The sequence below is a fragment of the Aotus nancymaae genome, unplaced genomic scaffold, assembly GCF_030222135.1.
Source record: "Aotus nancymaae isolate 86718 unplaced genomic scaffold, 86718_ANA_hifiasm-v0.15.2.pri h1tg000006l, whole genome shotgun sequence".
Classification (NCBI taxonomy): Eukaryota; Metazoa; Chordata; class Mammalia; order Primates; family Aotidae; genus Aotus; species Aotus nancymaae.
Window position 1 is genome coordinate 25,738,935 of NW_026988417.1, and position 18,310 is coordinate 25,757,244.

The window sequence follows — 18,310 nt, forward strand, 5'->3', positions numbered from 1 at the left end:
TGTAACACCAATGGACTCCATGTGCAACCGAGAAACCACCAGGCTGAGCCCAGCCCACCCAAAGAACTGTGGGAAAGACAATAAATGCTTCTTGTTATGTGAAACCCATATATATTGTGTGTGTGTGTGTGTGTGTGTGTATGTGTGTGTTTTAATGCAGCAATAGTAACCAAGATGGTGGGCCCTGATAACATATCTGGAGGACCCTTTGTTTGCGAAGTGGTGTGTTAGATATGCAAATGTGAGTGTAGAATTCAGAGCAGGCTTAGAACCAAAACAATATGGTCTGATGGAGTTGCTTGGAATGAAAGATCTTGGAGGGAGGAGGAGGAGTCTGAAAGCTGAGAGTGTGTAGAGTTGGGAGAAAGTTAAGGGAGAGAAAGAAAAAGAAATAGATTTTGAGTTTAAACTGCCCACTCACTCCATCCCCTTCTGTAGCAGGTTAGCAGAGAAGGGGAGCTATGGAAAGAAACACTAAGTCATTGCTATGGTAGGGGATAGGCAAAGTTCCTCCTCCTCCCCTCTACACAATCCTCAGTATAGTCTATATGACTTACAAATGCTTCTATGCAAGTGTATTCTTTGGTGAAAATTAAAAAGTGATGCCTAAGAAGTGACTAAAACATGGGTGAGTGGAAGGCAAGTGGACACAGTGGCTGCACATGGTTCCATGGGGTCCAGAGGACAAGAAGGCAAAGCACAGGGCACAGGCATAGATGTCCTGTTTCATCCTGCCAGCAATCCTCCAAGACAGGCACTGCTCTGCTCATTTGGCAGATGAGCAAACCGAGGCTTAGACATGTAAAATGCTGTTTCTTTTTTTTTTTTTTTTTTTTTTTTGAGACAGAGTTTTGCTCTCATTACCCAGGCTGGAGTGCAATGGCGCGATCTCGGCTCACTGCAACCTCCGCCTCCTGGGTTCAGGCAATTCTCCTGCCTCAGCCTCTCGAGTAGCTGGGATTACAGGCACGCGCCACCATGCCCAGCTGATTTTTTTGTATTAGTAGAGACGGGGTTTCACAATGTTGACCAGGATGGTCTCGATCTCTTGACCTCGTGATCCACCCACCTCGGCCTCCCAAAGTGCTGGGATTACAGGCTTGAACCAGCTGTTTCTAAAGTAAGGCAGCTTAGAGGTGGCAGCGCTAAGGTTCACACCCAGGTGCCTCTAATGCCAGGGTTTGAATTTTTTCCACCCTGCCTTGTTCCCTGTGCCTCTTCTCATCCTTTACTGGTCAGATAATCAATCTTCAAGACTTAAACAAGGGTTTCATATACCTTTTATACCGGGGTTTCTCAAGCCTTTCATTCTCTTTAAATTCGATGCCCAAATAATATTTAGATGCTGTTTGAGAGCCTGCTTACCTAATGATCATGTGCCTGGACTCTGGAGCCAGATGATCTCAGTGCAAAGCTCTACCCCACCACTTGCTAGCTTTGTGAGACGGAGCAAGGTCCTTGTTCCTTAAACCTTCCATGCCTCTGTTTTCTTCATCTGTTAAATGGGAATAAGGCATTTAACCTCTTTGGTTTGTTGATAGGTTTCAATGAGTCAGTGCCTAAAGTTCTTAGGTCAGTACCTAGAACACAGTAAATGCCACAGAAGTATTCACTCTTGTGGTTAGGTTCCCTGCATTGTTTCAGTTCCTGCCTGAAGACAGAAAACTTTTTTCTCAATTATCCCATTATCCCACAGTATGGTGCTGGTATTCTTGGTTTGGACTGGAAATGAGAGGCAGGGTCCCCTCTCCCTACAATGGTCAAGTTGCTCCCAACAAGTGGAGAGAGAATTCTGTCCCAGGTCTGCAACTGTGCATCAGTGCAGAAATCTACTTAAAACTTTTCTTTTTCCCATTTGGGAAAAAGGCTTGCTAAACAAGAACTCTCAACTAGAGATTTGTGGCTGATACTAATTTTCCTTCATTAAAGAAAAAGAGGCAGTGACTTTGGCTGGCATATCTTGCTCACCTGTTTCTGTGAGAAGAAACCAGCATTAGATTCTCGTGCCAAAGGTAGCAGATGCAATTTGAGGATTTGTCTCAAGAATTCTCCCATAAGAGGAAATGTATAGATAAAAAGTTCCAGAAAACGATTCATCAAAATATTAACAGTTGTCATCTCTGAGTGATGGGTTGACAGGCAAGCTTAACATTTTTCTTTATGCTTTTCCACATTTATAAAATAAAAGACATGGACATGTGTTGTTCTTACTGTCAATAGAAATAAGATAGCCATGTTAAAGAAAAAAGTAATGTAACTGACTCAATATTAACTTGGAATTCATGGACTCCTCTAGAAATCTCAACTGTAGTAATAAGCTTTGCTATACCAACAGCTCAACCAAAGAGAGACAGTCCATTCACTCATTGGAAGGCTATTTTGATGTTTCTTCCTTTTTCTTTGAGGAAAATAACACCAATTTTGTTGGTCTTTTATCCTAGAGGCATGTCTTTCAACCCTTTCATCATGTTAACATTGCCTACTGGCAACCCCACTATTTATGAAAAAAAATTACTTCTCACTGATCTCCATCAATGCAGGCTGACCACACCTTACAATAGATATTTTGACAGTCTGAAATAAAAGCTTGTCAGATCACTTGTATCTGAGAAAGGGCAACATAAGGCATAATGACCAAATAGGGCCCTGGAGACCTGCAGCGATGCCTCTAGCTTTATCTACACCTTCAGGTATGGCTGCAACTCTTACCCACAGGCAGGCTTTAACTTCTATATCACCAGACCTGGTGCCTGGAAGCCAACGTTCACAATCAAATTGTCCTGCCTTAATAATAATGATATTGTTATATTATTATTATTATTGTTATTTTTTTTCGAGATGGAGTCTCACTCTGTTGCCCAGGCTGGAGTGCAGTGGCAATGTCTCAGTTCACTGCAACCTCTGCCTCCCTGGTTCAAGTGATTCTCCTGCCTCAGCCTCCCGAGTAGCTGGGACTACAGGCACGTGCCACCATGTCTGGCTAATTTTTGTATTTTTAGTAGATACATGGTTTCACCATGTTGGCTAGGATTGTCTCGATCTCTTGACCTTGTGACCCACTCACCTCAGCCTCCCAAAGTGCTGGAATTATGGGCACGAACCACCACACCCGGCCCTATTATTGCTATTATTACAGTTAATTCTCATTATGCACCATAGTTGTGTTCCATAAAATTCCCATGAACACCGAATTAGCAAATCCTAAATTGCTATTTTTAGGAGAACTACAAGGTTAAGTTCCTGCAGGCCTCTGGTCACAACAGTTTCATCAATTAATCAATATATAACCTTGTTTTATGTGTGTTTGTGTTTAAAGATGCCTTATGTAATATATATTGTTGATTATTAGCATTCAACTCACAGTCAACAGCAGCAGTACTCACGCCTGAATGAAACTTAACTAACATGTGTGTTTTCTTCGCAATGCATATCACAGCCTTCTTGTGCTGAGGAAGATTTCAGCACTATGCATGGGGAACACTTTAAACAGCAACAAAAAGCAAGCACACAAATGTGGAATAATGTGGCATTAAAAGATCATGAAAAGGACTATTGTCTACAGTATTGAGCAGGAGAGTTCCCTCGACTCTGTTGTGGGACTTGCAACAGGTGTGTAGCTTGTTTAATCGGCCCCTTGTTGAGGGCGGAGCACACAGGTGAGTGGGCACAGGAACCAGGGTGAGCACTTTTCGGCTCTGGCCCCACGGCAGCATTTAGGGGTGTGTTACAATTAATGCTCTTTTAGCTTTGCTGTCCATAGACTGCTTAAATGTTAAACAGCTCAGTGAAGAGTCAGTGTGACAGCCTTTTTGGGTTCCTGCACCCAGGGCATCCCGAATTCTTGTCTGGCATCTAGGAAGAATCAGGTCACATGAACAGTTTCAAAGATGATGAATGAGGAGGATTTTATTAAGTGGTAGAAGTGGCTCTCAGCAGAAGGGGAGCAGGACAGGGGATGGTGCGGGAAGAAGGTGATCTTTCCCTAAGCCTGGCCATCTGCAGCTGGGCGCCTCTCCAAAGTCGGGCCATCTGAAGTTAAGCCTCGTCGATCCACCGTCTCCTTTGCTTCTTCTCCTCTCAATGTTCAGCCGCTTGTCTCTCTGCCAGCTGATGTCTGGGGCTTATATGGGCACAGGATGGTCTGGGGTTTATGTGGGCACAGTCTAGGGTTTATATGGGCGCAGGATGGGGGAGTGGGGCAGGCCAAAAAAGTAACATTTGGGCAGGAAAACAGGGATAACTGTTCTCATTTAGAGCTGTAGTTCCAGGCTTGAGGGTGCGGCCTTTGCTGGGAAACGACCCTCTTCTACGCAGTATTTCCCTGCCTCCTGTTCATATCAGTATGAGAGCTGAAACTAGAAGGCAGAGTGTTGCTTGCTCCACCTCAGCTGTGATCGTGCGTGTGGAGTGACACCAATATTTTACAGTTCTGTGCATGCCCACAGATGACTTCGAGAGCACTGAGAGTATTATTCTGGAGTTACAAATAAATTTTAGGGAGTAGGTAAATTCACAAATAAGAAATCTGCAGATAATAAAGATCCACGGCATGTGATTTGTGCTAAGATTTATTTCACACTTTCTACAGGGTAAGACTATGTCAAGTATTTCGTGCACATTTGCTCCTTAAACCTTTACAAACCCCATTAAGAATATTGTCAATAGGGACAGAGGGCAGGGAAATTCTGGGGAGATGAGGGGTGGGTCCCTGGTGAGGGTCCTACTCTCAAACCTGGAACCAGACCCCAAAGTGAGAACATACATTCCTGTTTCCCCGCTCAAATGTTGCCTTTTCCAAAACCACCCATGGCCTGCCCCACCCCATCCTGTGCTCATAAAAACCCCAGGCTCCACCAGCAGAGAGAGGAGGAGAGAAGAGGAGAAGCAGCAAGACATAGGAGACTGCGGTTGAACTTCAGAGAGACGCAGCTTGACTTCAGAGGGATGGCTTCACAGCGTAGCTTCAGTGAGGAGTCTGGCAGGTGATGACCAGACTCCGGGGAAAGATTATCCTCCTACTCCATCCCCTTTTCAGCTCTCCTTCCTACTAAGAGCCACTTTCATTGGCAATAAAATCCCCCACATTTGGCATCTTCAATTCGTTAATATGACCTCATTTCTGCTGAACACCAGACAAGAACTTGGGTGTGGGTGCAAAAGGATGTCACATTGACTTTCCACTGAGCTGTTAGCACTTAAGCTTTTTGTGGACAGCAGAGCTAAAAGAGTGCTGACTATAACACTCTTTCTGGAGCTTCAGGGGATTGCATGCACCTCACTAGACACTGCCATGGTGCCACACAGTGCTTTGCTCCTGCCAGCACCCAAAAGCACTTGCCCCAGCTCCTGTGCCCACTCACCTGTGCTCCTCCTCCTGTGAAGGGTGGAACACAGCGGGACTGAGTGAGTACAATCCACTCCTACCAGCACTGAAGCAGCCAGTTAGTTCTAGTGCCTGTGCACCCCAGTTCCAGTCCACAAAGGAGTCAGGGAAACCTTCCCGCTTCATCATCACCGTTTTATCTATGAGGATACTGAGTCTTAAGTAAGCTAAATGACATTATCAAGTTGTACAGCTAACACACGGCCAAGCAGGATCCACACCCAGCTGTGGCTGCCTCTCAGGCCCATGGGCTTATCACCATGAGCCATGGTCTAGCATGGCGGTGTTGGGGATTGGGGTGAGAAGAGGGCTGCCAAAGATCAGTAAATGGGCAACTGCAGGCTATGACCCTCATGCTGAGTGACAGTGGATATGGTGCAAAGTGCATCAAGGCTTGGGAACAGAACACTTGGCTTCATATCTTGATTGTATCATCGTGTGACTGTAGCTTTGAGTAAACCACCTCCATTTTCATCAGTGTCTTCTTGTGGCCAGCAACAGAAAGGTAACTGAAATATCCTTAAGCAACTCCATTATCTTCCTTAAGCGAAAAGGATAATTAAGAGATAATGTCTGGTTCATATAATCTGGTGACAGGATCAACATCTAATACTCTGGAAAGCCAGGACCCGAGGCAACTCCAGGAAATTTGTGATTCAGCCATTAGCCTTGGATGTTTCGGGTTCTTTTTTCTAGAGAATCACCGTTAATGTGACTCAGCTCCAATCATTCTTGGTGTTCTTGGTTCAAACCTTTAAATAGTGTGAAGGAACTGGCTGTTGGAGACAACCTCCAGGAACATTGGTCAGTTTTCAGGGAAGGAATATATGTTGTTTATTATAAACTGCCTGGGTTTCTTTTTCCTCACTAGCTAAATAGTAGCTAAAGAAAGCTCCTTACACTGTCCCTGTAAGGTTGCTAGGAAGATCGAATGAGATTGTGAAAGTGGAAGCAGCCAGCCCCAGGGTAGAAAGAGGCTCCTCTTCACAAGTCAGCTCCAGGAGACCGGTAGCAGCTGCCTGAGGATTCTGGAGCTGGGAGCTGTTTCTAAGCTTAGCCCTTGGCTGGCCTGGGAGGCGGGGGTGGATGGCTGGAGGGTCTGCTCACATACTTTATGTATGTGATTTCTTGTTCCACCACAGTGCTCTCAAGGCGTCTTCCTGGCTCTTGCTGTTTCCCTCCACTGATTGGAGAAACTGGCCTCTCTCCACCCCAGAGAAGCATGCCTTACATTGGTAAATTGGGAACAATTAACTGTGCATGCTCAGCTCAGCTCCTCCCACTCCCTCTGCTTCTCCACACCTTCATTTTACTGGCTTTCTCCCTTAAGTGGGGAGGCAGGTGGTGGTCCCAGGACATCTAGGGCTGAGGAGGTTTCTCTAATTCTGTGTTTCAGAATTAGGAAATCCACTTACGTGCAGATATGTCACTAGTCTTTTTGGGTTTTTTTTTTTGGAGACAGGGTTTCACACTGTCACCCAGGCGTGATCACAGCTCACTGCAGCCTCAACTTCTCAGGCTCAGGTGATTCTCCCACCTCAACCTCCTGAGTAGCTGGAACTACAGGCGTGCACTGCCATTCCTGGCTAATTTTTAAATTTTTTGGTAGAGACAGGCGTGGTCTTGCCACGCTGCCTAGGCTGGTCTTGAACTCCTGGGCTCAGGCGATCTGCCCCACTGAGCCTCCCAAAGTGCTGGGAGTACAGGCATGAGCCACCATGCTCATCCCTTGCTAGTGTTTATCAGTGATAACGGCGATACTTGGGCTCAATTTGCCTGCCTCCTTTGTCTCATGTATTATTTTATTTATTTTTTGAGAAGGAGTCTTGGTCTGTTACCCAGGCTGGAGGGCAGTGGTGCTATCTCGGCTTACCACACCTCCAATTCCTGGGTTCAAGCATTTCTCCTGCCTCAGCTGGGATTACAGGCACCCGGCACCACATCCAGCTAATTATTATATTTTTAGTAGAGACGGTGTTTCACGATGTGATCACATTGACCTTAAACTTCTGCCCTCAAATGATCTGCCCACCTCCACTTCCCAAAGTGTTAGGATTACAGGCATGAGCCACGGCACCTGGCCCTTCTGTCTCATTTCTCAATTTGTTCAAAACTTCAGTACTCTGACACAGGACAGGAGCTGATCAAAGCCACTGGAATCTGAAACAGCTAAAATTTCCATCCCTGACTCCTGAAATTATCTGAGCTGCCCATTTTTCAAACACATCCAGTTTCCCAGCAAAGGGACATGCTTTGTATGGAAAAACAGTGTGAAAGAAACCACTGAGTAGGTTCCAGGCACCCTTCAGGCTTGGCTTATGATTTTTGTTGTATTAACTGCAAATGCCAGAGTCTGGCTTAGCACATCAGGACCACCCGTTTCACTGTCCTCTCGTGCGCAGACTTGACAGGGCTCTCTGGGTATGTCAGGGCAAAGTATTATCCAAACAATAATAAGGAAGCCGATTGTCTGTGGCAAGCTGGGTATATTTTCTTTGTTTTATTTCAGAATGTATTATCAGTTTACTCAGGGTACTTTATATTCATAAACGATCTTCCCAGAAAGCCGGAGACAACGTTTACAGTTTGGCAATGTTTATACAGGACTGGGTTTGGGAGTGACTAAAATGAAGTAAAATCTAAACCTCATTTTTGTTCCTGGCTCTTAGTTCACCTTAAATAAGCAATATGCTGCCTACACAGTCAAAGCATCCAACACAGAACATGAAAGGGAAAGATTGGGTTAGATTTCTAGCAAATTCATCCCCTTGTTCGAGCTACTCTTTAAAGCCATTTGTTAATTGCAAACATAAATTTAAAACTGTTACTTTATTTATTCATTTTCAGTTTGGAAACAGGTTGGCCATCTCTGTTCTAGAACAGAAATGAAAACAGATCTTCCTAGTTGAACATTTTTTAACTGTCTGTACATGGTGCTATGCCAGGTGCTTTTGTAGATAATGTTCCATTGAACTGCCACGATAACTGTGAATTGCATAGCCTTACTTCATTTCACTGATAAAGAAACTGAGGCTTAAACTTGTTATGTAACCTGCCCATAGCTGCCCAGTTAGGAATGAGAGAAATGAAAGGAGAATCAAAGTCTCTTTTTTTTTCTTAATTTTTTTTTTTTTTACCAGGGGAAAGTGCGAACGCAGTTCCCCACTACCACAAATTATGCAATCTAGTTTCCCACATTTGGGGAAATCGCAGGGGTCAGCACATCCGGAGTGCAATGGATAAGCCTCACCCTGGGAAAACCACCTTCGTGATCATGGTATCTCGCCTGCCAGGTAAGTATGAGAATCAAAGTTTCTAAGACCTGGAGTAAAATAAGATTGTTTTTTTTTTTTTGAGAAGGAGTCTCACTCTGTCACCAAGGCTGGAGTGCAGTGGTATAATCTTGGCTAACTGCAACCTCCACCTCTTGGGTTCGAACAATTCTCCTGCCTCAGCCTCCCAAGTCTCTGAGATTACAGGTGTCTGCCACTACACCTGGCTAATTTTTGTATTTTTAGTAGAGGCGGGTGTTTCACCATGTTGGCCAGTCTGGTCTCGAACTGCTGACCTCAAGTGAACCACCCGCCTCTACCTTCCAAAGTGCTAGGATTACAGGCAGGAGCCACTGTGCCCAGCCTAAAATAAGACTTTTTTTTTTTTTTAACACCTTCAAAATATTGATATATTGTACTACATTTAAAAAAATACAAAAAAGTTCGGAAAACACCTTAAGTAAAGCAATATGTCCAGAATCTCCGCATTTCAGTGTGAGGTGCTAGACCATCTATGCAAGACTTACAAAAGATAGTTCAAGAAAACCTGTATGTGACATCACAGTGAATGATCTTGCAGAGTCGAGGCTGAAGATCTTTAGAGAGAGTCGCATATGACGTGCATCTGTCTTCCTTCCATGATGATGGGGAGGAGAGGGCTGCCTTCCCACCTCAAGCCAAACATGAGAGCTTGGCGTGTATCCTATGGAGTAAAAGAAGCACAGGGATTTATATTTGTTCCACTTCTGAAAAATTCTGCATGCAGGTGGTTGGGTGATGTAGCCAGATGTGGTTAAAGTAGAAAGGTCTATGCTGGCAGCAAGCTGTACCTCACTGATGGGAGCAGGAGACCAATTAGAAGAATTCAGCCTGGGGTCAGCCTGAACTCCACTCAACTCTCTGGAAGGATAATGGTACCCCAACAGAAGGAGGATGATCAGATGCCCACTGGCTCTGGAGGAATTATAAGTAGCCAGACAGAGGGGGGAATTCTGCACATCAATGAAGCTGCAATCACAAGGGACATATCTGGGGAATCCCTGAAAGCACCCTCCAAGAGAAAGAATAGGCTTTGGGAATCTCCATACAGTGGAGACAATGCTATGCATTCCAACTCCCAGACACAAAACCCACATTTCCCAGCTGCCCTTGCAGTGACAGCCAATGGAGGGTGGGCAGAAGTGATATGACAGACACCTTCCCACCTGGCCCGGCCTTAAAGTAGATGATCCCACAGAATCCTCCGTGCCTTTTCTCTTTCCCCATGAACAGCAGAGCAGGAAGAGGTCCTAGAAAATGAAGACACCACAGGTTGGGGTTTTGAATGAGTGTAGCAGAGTCCTGCATCCTCTTTCCCACTCAAACACTGATGCATGTTGCCGGTGACAAGGGTGAGAATAAACTTTATCCGTGAAGTCACGCTAATTTGGGGTTATTGCTACTACATTAGTGTGAATCTCATTAATACACTCTGACACCTACCATTGTCAGATTCCATCTGTGACAAACAGCTAAGGCCTTTGCTGCTCCCAGATACCCCGCCACACCCACCCTAGCCCTCCAATTGTGGAGAAGTCGGAGGTAGACTCTGTGTGGGGCCTGGAGGAGAGGAACTAGCAAAGAAAAGAAGCAGCAGCCAGCCATGCCTCCTCCTCCAAGGCAGATTTCCAATGACATAGAGGAAGGAGAGAGCTTAATTAGAATAAGAATATCACAATTTTAATATTACTCTGAGCTAGATATTTGGGCTAGTACACTAAGATCAATCTTGTAAGTAAAATTACCAAAGGCCTTTTTATTATCTTAAATGTCTGGAGGAAAAATTATGAGAGTAGCTTACAATTTTATCCAGGGCAGAAATGTGCTGCCTCCACAATGAGAGGAAAAAGAGCGTTGTTTTCATGGCACCCGATAGAATCGAGCTCATTTAACGTCAAGGTTAACACATTTAGATTGTTTCCACTTTTGTGTTATAAACAACGCTTCAATGAATAATCTTGCATATACATATTTTTATTTTTACAGGCATGTTGAGTATAACCGTATACATTCCTGAAATTGGAACTGCTGGTTCAAATGGTATGTCATGTGGGAAATTTTGATTAATATTGCCACATTGCCCTCTGTTGAGGTTGCCCTTCAGTTTAGCACCCCGTGGTCTATGCCCACAAGCTTTGGAGGAATTATAAATAGCCAGCCAGAGGGGGAATTCTCCACATTAAGGAAGCTGCAATCACAAGGCCTAAAACAATAGAAAGCGATTCTTTCACAGTTCTGGAGGCCAGAAGTCCAAAACCCAGGTGTCAGCAGGGCTGCACTCACACTGCATGCTCTAGAAGGAATCTTTCTTTGCCCCTTCCAGCTCCTGGCAGCTGTCATCACTCCCGGGCTTCCTGGGATTGCGACTGCGTCACTCCCGTCTCTGTCTCTGTCTTCACATGGCCGTGCCCTCTCCTGTGTAATCTCCCTCTGCCACACTCTATCAAGGACACTGGTCATGGGACTGAGGGCCCACTGCAGCCTCAAACTCCGGGGTTCAAGGGTCCTTCCACCTCAGCCACCATGCTCAGCTAATTTTTACAGTTTTTATAAAGACAGAATCTCACTATGCTGCCCAGGCTGGTCTCAAACCCCTGGTTTCAAGCCATCCTTCTGCCTCAGATTCCCGAAGTGTTGAGATTACATGCCTGGCCTCAAGATTTTTATAAGGCAACATTCACATGTTCTGGGGATTAGGACATGGACGTATCTTTACAGGAGCCCACCATTCAATCCACTGTAAGCTTATTACAACTTTTAAAGATCTTTTCCAATCTTAAAGATCAAAAGATAGAATCTCTGGATACAGTTGACCCTTGAACAATGGGTTTAAACTGCATGAGGCCACTTATACTCAAATTCTCTTCTGCCTCTGCCACCGCTGAGACAGCAAGACCAAGCTGTCCTCTTCTTCCTCCTTCCCAGCCTCCTCAACATGAAGACTATGAGGATGAAGACCTCCACGATGATCCACTCCCACTGAATAAAACGTAAACATATTTTCTCTTCCTTATGATTTTCTCCATAACATTTTCTTCCCTCTAGCTTACTTTATTGTAACGATGCAGTATTTAATACATATACAAGATATGAGTTAATTGACTGTTCGTGTTATCACCAAGACTTCCGATCTACAGTAGGCTATTAGTTGTTAACTTTGTGGGGAGTTGAAAGTTATATGAGGATTTTCTACTGTGCAGAGTGGCGGCATCCCTAATGCCCATGTGGTGCAAGGGTCAACTCTAGTTTTATACTTCCTTCTGCAAATGCTCTTGTCTCTTGACTTCTGTGACATCACTGTCTTGGGTTTTCTCTCCTGGCTGCTCCTTCTCCATCACATTTGCTGGTTTCTCCTTCACGTTCCTCCCCAGGGTTATCTTTTCAGACCTCTTATCTCCTCTGTTCTCATGCTTTGCCTCCATCTGATCTCAACCAGGTTTTAAATACCACATTTAGGTGCCTATGCTCCTGCCTTCTCTCTCCTCTTCCAACTTTTCTCCTGCACCCTCTGGATCCAAATTCAACATTTCCTGCTTGGATGCAGTGCCCTGCTAAGCCACATTGGAGCCTTAGACAAAAGAAGGCATGTGAGCTCCTATATTCCCTTATCTAAATATCCTCAAGTATTTGAAACCAAGTGGAAAAAGGCAATAAACCTCTACATTAAAAAAATAAAATAAAGGCTGCTTGTAAAGCCTTGTATTGGCTAACCTGCCGGCATGCCACTGTCAATTCTCACAAGAGAGTGAGGAGATCTCATGGCCTCACAGCCCAGGAATCTCAGGCTGATGGAAATGACTGTTCTCGATGTGCAATAATAGAGAGTCATAAAACAAACCAACCACAGTCATTTTTATTTTAAATTTTCACAGTTTGTGCAACAACAATTTTTTGGCATTAACTTTGATTTTTAAAAATATTGCATTCAAGACAACAGTTGCTGGAGAGGATGTGGAGAAACAGGAATGCTTTTACACTGTTGGTGGGAGTATAAATTAGTTCAACCATTGTGGAAGACAGTGTGGCATTCCTCAATAATCTAGAACTAGAAATACCATTTGACCCAGCAATCCCATTACTGGTATATACCCAAAGGATTATATATCACTCTATTGTAAAGACACATGCACACGTATTTTTATTGCAGCACTGTTCACAATAGCAAAGACTTGGAACCAACCCAAATGCTCATCAATGACAGACTGGATAAAGAAAATATGGCACATATACGCCATGGAATACTATGCAGCCATAAAAAACGATGAGTTCATGTCTTTTGTAGGGATGTGGATGAAGCTGGAAACCATCATTCTCAGCAAACTGACACAAGAACAGAAAACCAGATGCCACATGTTCTCACTCATAAATAGGTGTTGTCAGGTGGTGGGGGACTAGGGGAGGGATAGCAGGGGGTGGGGGGATAAGGGAGTGATAGCATTAGGAGAAATACCTAATGTAGATGACAGGGTGATGGATGCAGCAAACCATCATGGCATGTGCATACCTATGTAACAAACCTGCACATTCTGCACATATATCCCAGAACTTAAAGCATAATAATTAAAAATAAATAAATAAATAAACATAGGAAGATAGAGATCAAGCTTGCTTGGTTCAGTTCAATAGTGAGTTATTGATTATCTACTCTATGCTGTACACTATAGGTATATACAATGTTGAATAGTATATGGGATTTATTTTAAAAGCTAAATTATCATATCAAGTAAAACACTCTTATTCAACTATTAATTCAACTAACTGATTTGAAATTTCAAAAACATTGCATTCAAATATTACTTATGTTGATTACTGAGTTTTGGGTGGCCTCTTGTATTTTGTGTCTAAGGTGAGTACCTCACTGGTTTTACCCCAATCCTGGCCCTGCTTGATACGTTAAAACCAAACCCTTGATTCTCCACCCTACCCTAACCCTTTCGTACCCTAACCTTGAACTTATTCCCGTTTGTCTCTGTAACAGTTAACTCATTGTTTTGGTTGCTCAGAGGCCAACACGATTTGAATCATTCTTATCCCTTGCTTTCTTCAGGTTCCATAGCTAATCTATCAGTAGACCTTGTCAGTTCTTCCTTCAAAATTACCCACAGTCTGATCATTCCCTCTACCTCTGCCACTTTCCACATCATCTAAGCCTCCGTTGCCTCTCAAAAGTATCACTGCAAAAGCCTCCTAAATGGTCTTTCTGCCATTACCTTCTAGTGGCTTCTCATCTCACTCAAAACAGGATCCAAAGCCATTCTATGACCTACCAGGCCCTAGGCACCTAGCCACCCCACCATCTCTCTGACTTTGTTTCCTACTCCTTCCACCCCACTACCCCCCATGATGTAGCTACGCTGGCCTCCTAACTGTTCTGCAAACATGTCAAGCCTCTCCTGCCTCAGGGCTTAGCCCTTGCTGCTCCCTCTTCCTAAGAAGTGTTCTTACAGATACCTTGCATGGCCAGATAGTTCACTCCATTCAGATCTCTGCTCAAATATCACTTCATGGAAAGGTCTTCTCAACTATTAATTACAAAATAATGCAATCCCCCAATTCCCACTCTTACTCTATCACCTGGCTTTATTTTCTTCATAATGACCAATGGCCACCTCATGTAATATTTACATTCAAAAGCTTCTTATATTTTTGTCTGTTACTTCCCACTAGTTTGTAGACTCTAGTCATATATCCCCTGTGTTTAAGATAAGATCTGGCTTAAAGTAGTATCTTGGAGCTAATATACTCAAAATTGGCTCCCACCCTAAAAAGCGATTAGATTTTTTATTTTTTTTATTTTTTTAAATTTTTTTTAGACAGGGTCTCACTCTGTTGCCCAGGCTAGGGTGCAGTGGTGCCATTATGGCTCACTACAACCTCAAACTCCTGGGCTTAAGGGTAGTTAGGACCACAGGTGCATGCCACCATGCCCAGCTAATTTGTTAAATTATTACTATTTTTTTGTAGAGATGGACTCTTGCTATGTTGCCCTGGCTACTCTCAAACTCCTGGCCTCAAGCAATCCTCCCACCTTGAGCTCCCAAAATGCTGGGAGTGTAGACATGAGCCACTGTGTCCAACTCATGTTATCCTTGAATTTAGTTTCCTTGATTGAGCTCATTTCATGTTTTTGATGTAATACTCCATCGGCCAGGTTCTCATTTGCGTGATTGTTTTTCCTTGCTGTAAGTCCTGTTCAAGCATGTGTATTCCCAGTGTCTCTCTGTAAGCAAGATCAGGTCTTCCTGGATCTCTCAGTCTCTATCTCCATCTCTATTTATCTCTATTTCCATCTCTCTCTTCCTTAGCACTTGCTTCAGACAATTAATAAAAATCTGATAATGATTTTTCTCATTAAATCAAGAAGATGAGCTACAAGTAGACTGACAGCTGGCTGAAAGTCACCCTGGAGGATCCTGCTGATTGATACCTATGATATAGAGGTTGAAATGATTTAATTCTTATTATGTGGATGAAAACATTTTCAAACTTGTTTATGTTGCTTGTTGATTACTCCACCGAGCCTTGTCGTTAACACATTGGGGAAAATAAATGTAATTCAAAGTCACCTTTACCAAAGAGAAAATGATCCATCTAAAGTAAAAACAAACTTCAAAAGGAATAAATGAGATAATCTGGGGGGCGGGGGGGAGGGGGATATAAATGGCCACGTCTCGGGCTGTGAAAGACTTCCCTGTGCCCAGAACAGAGGGAGATCTGACATCCAGGCTAGCATGCAACCCACGCCGGACCCAGTACCATAGAAAGAGGGAAGCTGGCATTCATTGGCCACTACTACTCAACAGACACTATGGAACCCTGTGAGAAGGTAATATTATCATCCCCGTTTAACTGATAAGCAAATCGAGATTCACAGAGGCTGGTTAATTGCCCCAGGCCACACAGGCTACAGTAGGCTGAGTGGTCTCCTCAGTACTCCCCTGGTCCGTCTCAGTACTGTCTAGCACCCCCAGCCGGCACTGAGCATACCCATAGGGGAATCACAAGCAAAGAGAGGATGCTCTTCTTATCTAGAATTACAGCCTCAGGTCCTAGTTCATTCTGTTTCAGAGAGGATTTGATTCAACACGTGAAGGGGCCAAGGAAAATGGAGAAAGGGCTGGAAATATGTGAAGAAAGCAGAAAAACCAATCTATTCATGGTAAAGGAGGGGAAGGGTTGCAACAATGTGTTTACTCAACTTCCTGCTCTAACCTGTTATCTTAGTCCATTCAGGCTGCTACAACAAAAATACCACAAACTTGGTCACTTAGAAACAATAGAGATTTGTTTCTCACAGTTCTGAAGGTCCGGAAGTCCAAGATCAAGTGTATTCCAAGGGGGAGGGATGGGTCCCACCTCCTAATACCATTACATCGGGAATTAGGTCTCAATTTATGAATATTTTGGGGAAGCACAAAAATTTAGTCTATACCAAGTATGTTTCCTGAACTTTCCTGCTCTAAAATAATTTGTTACTCTATAACAAAGAAAAAGGTATGGTGATTGGCTGCCTGATTCAAAATTATAAGTAGTTGTATTAGTTAATATTCCCCAAAGAGACAGAACCTATACTATATATATATTGTACACCACAAAGTGATGTTTTGGTCAGTGACGGACTGCATATACAACAGTGGTTCCCCAGCTGCTCTGTACAGGCGTATCATTCTTTAAGTCTTTTTATATCATATTTTTATTGCACCTTTTTAATGTTGAACTATGTTTAGATACACAAATACCACTGTGTTGCAATTGCCTACAGTACAGTATTTAGTACTGTCGTGTTCGGTGCAGTAACATGCTGTACAGGTTTGTAGCCTAGAAGCAGTAGGCCATACCGTATAGCCTAGGAGTATAGGAGGCTATCCCATCCAGGTTTGTGTACGTATGCTCTGTGATGTTTGCAAAACAACAGAATGGCCTAATGACACATTTCTTAGGCTGTATCTCCATCGTTAAGCAATGTATGACTTTGTATATATGAGAGATTTACTAGAGGAATTGACTCTCAGGGTCACAGAGGCTGAGACATCCCATGATAGGCCATCTGCAAGACAAAGAATGAGGAAAGCTGGGAGTGTGGCTCATTCCAAGTCTGAAAGCCTCAGAACCAGGGAAACTGATGGTGTAAATCTCAGTCCAAAGCCAAAGGCCTGAGAACCCCAGGAGGCCACTGGTGCAAATACCAAAGTCCAGTCCAAACATCAGAGAACCCGGAGTTCTAATGTGTATCAGCTCCAAAAGAGAGGAGAGAATTCGCTTCTCTTCTGCCTTTTTGTTCTATCTGGCCTATCGGCCAATTGGATGATGCTCAGTTCCAGGGGGTGAAGGCAGATCTTCTATACTCAGTGCACTGATTCAAATGCCAGTCTTTTCCAAAATCACCCCCACAGATACACCCAGAAATCATGTTTTACCAGCTATTTGTGTATTCCTTAATCCAGTCAATTTGACACCTAAAATTAATCATCAAAATGGGCACACAGTTGAATGAAAAAGGTCAATTGTCAGGTTTATTTTTCTAAAGCTTCATGCATTTTAAAATGTATATTCCACTTGCACACTTGCAAAAGTGAGAGGACAAACATCATTTAAATACTAGTTCTCCATAACATATAAATGACAGACGCAGTTGGAATTATGATGGAATAGTAGATTACTGTATCCTGTATGTAATTTTGTCACTGTTCTTGCCACGCTGTTTTATAACTACTTGTTGGGTGTTCCCCTACTGACTGTGCCAAACAGAAGTACCTACTTCTTTTTCATCTCAATAGCCCCAATGCCATATTCTTTGTTAATTTGGCTTATAATAAATCATGGACACTCATTTGGCTATTAATTAAAGACAGACCTCTCAAAAATCTGTGACTTGGAACCAACCCAAATGCCCATCAATGATAGACTGGATAAAGAAAATGTGGCACATATACACCATGGAATACTATGCAGCCATAAAAAAGAATGAGTTCTTGTGATTTGCAGGCACATGGATGAAGCTGGAAACCATCACCCTCAGCAAACTAACACAGGAACAGAAAACCAAACACCACATGTCCTCATTCAGAAGGGGGAGTTGAACAATGAGAACACATGGACACAGGGAGGGGAACATCACATACCGGGGCCTATCAGGGGGTAGGGGTAAGTGGAGGGAGAGCATTAGGACAAATACCTAATGTATGCAGGGCTGAAACTAGATGATGGGTTGATAGGTGCAGCAAATCACGATGGCACATGTATACCTATGGAACAAACCTGCACGTTCAGCACATGTACCCCAGAACTTAAAATAAAGAAAAAAATCTGTTTATGAACAGGAGTTGAGCCAAGTTCATCAGGATTCTGTCAGTTGAAACGGGTAGAATCTCAACTCACCTCAAATTGTTTGAAATGAAGAGAACTGTGAATCCTGTAACTGGGGTAGCTCACAACATTAAAGTAAGTCTTGTAGGAATCACGGAAATTCTAGGGGCACCTGGATTGGAACTGGACCCCAATACTTCAGAACTCTGCCTCATTTTATGACATATTTTCTGATCTCTCTTTGTTATTCTCACTTATTAAAGATGAGATTTCTCAGCTGGGCACGGTGGCTCACACCTGTAATCCCAGC

The 18,310-nt window shown here is 43.5% G+C and overlaps 1 long non-coding RNA gene and 1 other non-coding gene across 2 annotated transcripts; one reads left to right on the forward strand and one right to left on the reverse strand.

Moving 5' to 3' along the window:
• The first annotated feature begins 5,658 nt into the window (after nucleotides 1-5,658).
• LOC105730895 (uncharacterized) lies at nucleotides 5,659-11,728 on the forward strand. The gene is made up of 3 exons (XR_001110588.3): nucleotides 5,659-5,888; nucleotides 10,681-10,734; nucleotides 11,620-11,728. It is a non-coding gene; the product is annotated as an uncharacterized LOC105730895 (long non-coding RNA).
• On the reverse strand, nucleotides 8,521-8,684 carry LOC135272191 (U1 spliceosomal RNA). The gene has a single exon (XR_010340280.1). It is a non-coding gene; the product is annotated as a U1 spliceosomal RNA (small nuclear RNA).
• Nucleotides 11,729-18,310: the final 6,582 nt, after the last annotated feature.